The sequence below is a fragment of the Curcuma longa genome, chromosome 12 (assembly GCF_044706935.1).
Source record: "Curcuma longa cultivar G26 ecotype Majalengka, Jawa Barat chromosome 12, ITB_CL_G26_1.1, whole genome shotgun sequence".
NCBI lineage: Eukaryota > Viridiplantae > Streptophyta > Magnoliopsida > Zingiberales > Zingiberaceae > Curcuma > Curcuma longa.
In genome coordinates, this window is record NC_133872.1 from 5456852 (window position 1) to 5464497 (window position 7646).

Sequence of the window (7646 nt, forward strand, 5' to 3'; positions counted from 1 at the left end):
TCTAGCAAAAATTAAACGGAGCGGAATTTCAGGCGCTATCAACAACTTCTTAAACAATCATGGAATACAACATAAAGAGACACCAAATGTTGAGCTTCCCACACTCCTGATGTTTCCACAAGTAGGGTAATCAACAAAAGAGGACTTCAAGTAGCCACCTTGGATGACAAAACTCTGACTCAAGCTCATAAATATATTCTTTTTAATTGTACAGTGTTGCAACCATATCGTGAGTAAGTATTACTTATTAAATACAAATTCTATTTTACTATTTTTTTTATTTTTGCATAATATTGTACTATTTTATGAACAATAAATTTTCTAATTATATATTAGTGTTGACATTGAACAATGAATTAAAAATGAACTAAAGAAAAGACATAGATATAACCATCGCCTAAGTAATTCTCAGTTAGATAACATAGTTAGAATGTAATTTTCAGAATGGTTTGCAAGACGAGTAAATAATATATGTGATTTATTTTATATTACAAATTTATAATAAATAGACTTGTTACTTTTTAAAAAATTTATATCTTATCATGACTTCAAAAATTATATGTGGACCTTACAGGTTGATCGAGTAAATGAATGAAACAATGACTTAGATCTTAGGGTGCTTTGACGCGTTCCAAATCTAGTAGCATTTAGTTATCATGGGTTCAACATAAATGGTTTTGCATGTCACACGGTGGAATCTGAAAAAAATAATAATAAAGTGCATAATAACAGGGTCATGGCGCAAATGATGCATGATAATGATGATCACGAGTTAATCTATTATGGTTGACTAACTAATGTCATCTTAATTGATTATGGTGGTCGTGGATGAATTAATCTTTTTCGATGTGATTGGGTTAACACTACTACATGTTTGAAAATTGATCATTTGGATTTTCAATGTTGAATTCTTCACGCTTGATAGATATATATAGGAGAACATGAGGAGCAAGAACTTTTTATTTTGGCTACCGCAAGCTCAAATGGTTGATTATGTTTGTGATCCAAAAGAAGAGGATTGATATTGTGCCATTCATCACACACCAAGAAAATACATACAACATGGGCAATGAAGATGATATGGATACGATTCATTTTATTCATAATAGTTTTTCTAATATGGAATCGATATTAGGTGATGTAAATAGAGTAGATGTTGAATTAATTAGAACTGATGTAGAGGGCTCAATAGTTGATGTTCATCCAATTGTGAATAATGAAATAGATTATGAAAGCTTTGGTTGATTTTTGTGTTGTCTTTCATTACGTTGAAACTATATTTTGAGATGGAATGTTAGAAATTATAATATGTTTAGGTACAAATAGAAAATGTGTGCTTCTTTATATTATTGATCGAAAAGAATGATGCTTTAAAATTATATAGTGATTATTATAAAAGGGTTTGGTTATTATGATTAAAGATTAAGCTCAATTGTGAAATTGTGTTCTAATTTGAAGAATGATTTTATTATGATGAACAAATAGAACTTTCAGCTTGATTATCATTACTATAGTTCTTGCTGTTTATAGTTCATCGTTGACGAATTTGGTATTTCTAAAAAATCACAGTCTACGACTTAAATCAAATATATTTTTATTGTATTATAAAATAAAAAGAAAACAGTGTAATTTAATGCTCCTTAATTAATATTAACATTTATCGTGTAAATATTAATATTTATTTTATTTTTATAAAAAATAAATCAAAATCGGTTAAATAATAACCTTAATATTAATAAAATAAAAATAAGGCCCTTATATTTATTTACTTCCCTCCCTCACACTCCCGCCCCATTTCCTTGACGATTCTTTTCTCCGTTGCCTATGTCGTCGCTTCCACGACTGACAATCGGGTCGTCTCTATATTTCCCTGCAATCCCGTGCCGCCGCTTCTAACCATTGCAATCGACTCTTCTCTACGTTGCCTTGCAAGCCCGTGCCGCTGGCTCCCCACCCTAATTGATTTCTAGGTTTCCAAGGTAGTTTTTCATCTTAGTTTTAGAGTAGTTTTACATCTTAATTTTAGAGTTCCGATGATGAGGATTTGTTTTGGACATGTTCAAAGATTTAATTTTGTTTGGATTTGAACATGAGTCTTGTCTGCTTTTATAAAGACCATGGGGATTTGTTTTGGGTTTGTTGGTAGCATCCAACACAAGTATTGTGGTTGTTTGAATGTGAGTTTTTGGCATTTTAGCATCTTATGCATGTACATAGAGTTTTAGAAGCACCTTTTGGCATAAATCTGAACTCCTGTTCGTGAGCTAGGTTCTTCCTTCATCTACATTAGCGGCTTGTAATTAGAATGGAAACACACTTGGGGCTAAATTAAAACTTCTTTGAGATGAGATATTAAAATTTGCTTTGACTAATAGTGCATGGAGGCAGTGGTTGACGCATTATTTGGATGGATTGTATGAGCATTTTGATTGAGTGGATAAAATATCTTGCCTCTTGCCCTTTTGTTTTTATTGCCCTATGTGTGTTCAAAGATAGACTGAATAAATCACCACCTCCAATTAAAAAGTTCATTTGTTTTGTATCTTTGTGATTAACATTGTATAATTTTATATTGTTATTTTTAGGTAACTTTTGAAAATGACAAACAAAAGAATGCGAAAGCTAATCCAAAATAGCCAAAGACGATTTAGGGGAGAAGAATCAAGTAGCAGAGGAGATGATGATAGAAATGAATCATGAGACACAACATCCTATTCACCATTGGAGATACAAAATGATACACAAAATGAGGTTAATGAGCAACGTGAAAAATATTTTTGGATATGAGCAGTGAATTATATTTGCAACATCAAGTGGAAATTACATTTTAAAGATGAAAATGATGTCATGTCTTCATCCCAAACTCAACAAAGAAGACGTGGCAAGACTATTATGAGTGATATTCATGCATTACATCCTGATTATGTGCTAGTAGTGAAATTCAATGAAAGGGGAAAACCTTATGATGATCTACAATTAACACTTTTAAATTTTATTGGGACTATTGCACAGAATGGACTTGTGTTGCTCCTAAATTATTTAGATTGGATAATGAGAGACTAATTATTTAGATTGGATCATGTGAATCCAAATAATATAGTGGAGATGGGTCATAATTCATGTTGGTCTATCTGTATTTGGTCGAAGGCCTTTTTGAAGAGTACATTGGTCGGTGCCCATGAAGACTCGAGTCATATTGTAATTAGCTATAACAACTTTTATCACCAAAGCATCTTCATGAGGAGTAGTTACCCCATTTGATCTCGAGGACCACATCCGATTAAGGGATCTACCTCTGCTCAAGATTTGATGCCGATCCCATGGCTTTCGAGCCTTCGACCATGAGTCTTTTGGGAGACCATGGGTCTTTTGGGTGAGTTGGAATCTCTATCAGTCGAATCTCTTAAAATCATATTGATATTCCTTGACATGGAAAATCCCACCTAACATCTCTAGTATTGGTCGTTTGTCGATGCTGAGCTAGCTCCGGAAACCGAGACCTCCTTCGTGGAGGTGTTTCCCTTCGATGATTGATTCGGAGATTCCCTTTGATGATTGGCTCGATGTTCCAAATTTTCACTCTGAGCATAGTAGATGGGTGATCGCCGGCTGACCTCGGAGGTTATTTCGATTAGGCATATACTCCTCAATTTTATAATTGAGTTCTCGGGCATACTGTCAGCATTCACGGGTGGAATGCCCCTAAGAATGATGAAAAGAACAATATCGTTCCCCCTCGATATCTGATCAAGAATGATTTGGAGTTGGGACTACTTCCATAGTTCGAACAATCTGCCCGCTTGTTCGAGCCAAGACAGACTGATGTGGCATGAACAACTCCTTGTGTCAAAGAGGTCTTGCGCTCAGACTGAAGTGACATTGATGTTTGCACCACGACCTCCTTTTTCCTTGCAGCTTGGGCTTCTTCCAAGCTGATGTATTTCTGTGCGCGTCCCAACAAAAGGTCCAAAGTCGTCGGAGGCTTTTTCACCAAAGACTGAAAGAGATTTCATTCTTGCAAACCTTGAAAGAAGGCATTGATGAGTACTTCGGAGGTAGCCGAGGGTACGCCCATGGCCACTTTATTGAACCTATGATGTGATCTCTCAAGCTTTCCATAGTGGTCTGGTTCAAGGCGAACAAGTTGAGTGATGTCTTCTGGTACCTCTTATTACTGACAAAGTTCTATAGGAATATGGCCTTAAAGTTGGTAAAGATTTGAATTAACGCAGATGGTAGTTGGTCAAACCATCGATGAGCGGGGTCGGATAGAGTCGTTAGGAAGATTCTATACTTGATGTCATTTGTATATTGATGCAACATGATATTTTCCTCGAACCGACCCAAATGATCTTCGATGTCAGATGATCCATTATAATTTCCGAGCTGAGGTGCTTAAAAATTACAAGACAGCTCATCATTCAAGATGTGACTTGAAAAAGACGTATTCTCGATGGGTACAAATTCTTTGCCCTTACTTTAGTTTAGAGGCATCGTTTCTTTCACTGTCGATCCTTCTGAGTGTTCTTCAGGTGGGATCATAATCTTACTTCGTTGCTTAGCAAAGGTGGAAGGGAGGAGCCCTGCTAGACCTCTTAGCTCCTGACTACGAATAGGTGATATCTCGGTTGATGCATTCGGTACTTTCTTAGGAGCTAGATTTATTGGAGGAAGTCTTTGCAGAATCCATTGCACCGTTCGATCCACCAATGCTTGAAACTCATCTTTGACGATGGTGATGATTTCATCACAAGCTACGTCTCCTGCAAAGTTAGGACCTTCATTTCTCCTGAGTTCCACCATCGCAACATCTCTGTTCAAGCATTTTCTATAGATGACGTTAATTTGTTCCTATCTGAGATCATGGTTCGGTGAATCAGTAGGGACTCGACGTGGTGTTGCCGATGATGAAGGCGTCAAGGATCTGCAACACTCAAAGCGAGGGTTATGATGGGCGTTGAGATTGGACTCGGCGTGGCCACTTCGATGCTCTAGTTAGCATAGAGACTTTGAAGAGATTAAAAAGCAGTAGAATAATGGAAGAAGAAGATGCAGCTCCCTTGGCGCGTACCTTCTCTAGGGTATATATAATTACTCGAAAATATCTCCACATCAGAACCAATGAGGATACCAAATTTTACAGCCGTTGGTGACTTGGCCATTCACTGGATGTCATGTGTTTGATGGAGGACATCTAGGAGACTAGCTCTGACAACAACATAACTGCCTCGTCCTCCCCATGACGTCATATGTTTTGAATATTCGATATTGTTGTTCATTTTCAGAACGATCGAACTAAGATTAGCACTGAGAAGTCAAGTGATCGATGTTAAGGAATCGAGGAGTCTGAATCTTCTGGAATCGGATGAACCAGGCTGATGGAGTTGAGTGGTTTTGAATCCTCTCGAATAGAGTAAGCTGAGTTGATGGAGTTAAGTGACTTGAGTCCTTTAGAGTCGGGGTAAGCTGAGCTGATAGAGTTAAGTGACCCGAGTCCTTTGAAGTCGGGTAAGTTGAATTGGTGGAATCGAGTGACTGGTGTGATGGAGTCGGGTGGTGCCAAGCCGAAAGAGGAGCCAAGTAGAGCTGTCAAACGGGCCAACCGATGGTGTGGCGGGCCAACCCACTAAAATCTGATCATATGGCAGGGTGGGATGGACCGATCCACCAACTTGACGGGTTAAAAAATTTTCAATCCAACCCAAGGTGGGTTGCAGGTTAGATGAACTAACTCATGAGTCTGACAAAAAATAAAAATATTAAAAATTTTAAATTTGGATTACAGTTTAAATTGATCAAATTGAAATTTTTAAGTTTGAATTGTAATTTAGACGGATCAAATTTATTAATCTATTGAGTTTTCTACTTTAATTTTAAAATTTAAAATAAATAATAAACTTTTTCAACTCGTAGGTCAACCCAAGCATGTTGCGGATCAATCCATGTGGATTGTGGACTTAGACGGGTCAATCTATTTGAATTCATCTTAAAATGGATTGATAAAATTTTAATCCAACTTACCTAAATTGCTTGATAGGACGAGTCAATCTGACGGGTCCTATCCAAATGGACGATGATAGAGTCAAGTTGTCTAACTGAAGGAGGGATTGAGAAATTAAAGAATCTAATCTTTTGGAATCGGATGAATCGAGTTGAGTGACCTGAGTCTTTTAGAGTCGCATAAACTAACTGAATCAATAAGCATGATCATCATTATAAAAGCACTACAGTCTGACTAAGCATGAAAAATATTAAAGTCTAACTTTAAACAACCTGTTCTCCCCCTTTTTTGACAATCATAAAAAAAAATATGAATTAAAAAAAATAGATAAGAGGTAGGGCAAGATCTCAATAAGGAGCCTAATACGTCAAATGTGACTATTTTTGGCACGAGCTCTCCCTAAAATCCTACTCCCCCGAGCACCAATAATCGGTTTGTTACACCTAAGTTATAAGTTTTGAACATTCCTATAGACCATAAATATGCTCCTAGAGCATGCATCAATTAATAGAGGTCAAAAGATGATCAACTATCAAAAAACGAGTTAAAACAGTGAAATTCAGACACATCAGTCGATTGGTATCTGAAATAGACATCAGATAGCAGTCGACTGATGTCTGAAAACTTATTTTTCAGACCCAACTTTGAAAATGCATAAATAATTCAGTTTTCGTCCAAAAATTACAAAATTTTATACTGTAATTACTCACATCATATATGACCAGGAAAAAATAATTTGAAAAAAATTTTTCTTATTAAAATATTATTTTGATACTATGTATCGAAAATATGAAACTCTAAAGCTTTTAAGAGTTTAGTATCAACCTTGATGAGAGATATGATTTCCTACTAATAGATAGCTCTAGGGTGTTTAGAAATCACATGAAATGTTTTCTAAATCTTAAGTTTTGGGGTTTACTTTGATATTTTCCTCAAAATTTCATGTTTAACCCAAATGCTCCCCTAAATCCATAACTCCAGCATTGATCATTACACAAATAAGCACAACATAATCATGACAAAATTAGTAAGAAATAATAAACATGAGATAAAGAAAGAAATAGTCATAATACAAGACATCTAAAGTGTTTTATCATCCTCATCTAAAGATAAAGTTTTAGACATCCACAAATTAATGTTTTTAGCATCCAAATCCCAACATCAACATCTGTCAACCTATATATCATCGTCATCACCAGTAGATGGAGGAGGTGGAGGAGTCTGATAAGACATGTATATCCTCTGTATTATATTATATATCTGCTGCTGCTGTTGATACATCTGTTATTGTTGCTGTTCATGAGCAACAACTGTTCATTTCTGACGAAGTCAAGCTGATATAATTGAGTGGCTTGAATCTTTTGTTATTGAGTAAGTCAAGCTGATGTAATCGAGTAACTATTGTGATTAGTAATTGTTGTGATGAAAGTAGGATGATATCAAGTCGAAGGAGGAGTCAGATAGCCTAGTTGAAGAAGAAATATCAATTTTCTCTTAATTTGATTTTGATTTTATTTAATTTTGATTGTTGATTTTATTCTGTCACGTGTAGGAATCTATATACATTTTTTCCATTTTTAAAATATTAAGATTTGAATAAGTTTATATCTCAATAATCTTATTATCTATTATGATCTTTTAGTTC

General features: G+C 35.5%; 1 pseudogene; it reads left to right on the forward strand.

The window, feature by feature from the left end:
- Positions 1-361: 361 nt before the first annotated feature.
- LOC141842793 (uncharacterized) lies at positions 362-1245 on the forward strand (annotated as a pseudogene).
- The last annotated feature ends 6401 nt before the right edge of the window (positions 1246-7646 follow it).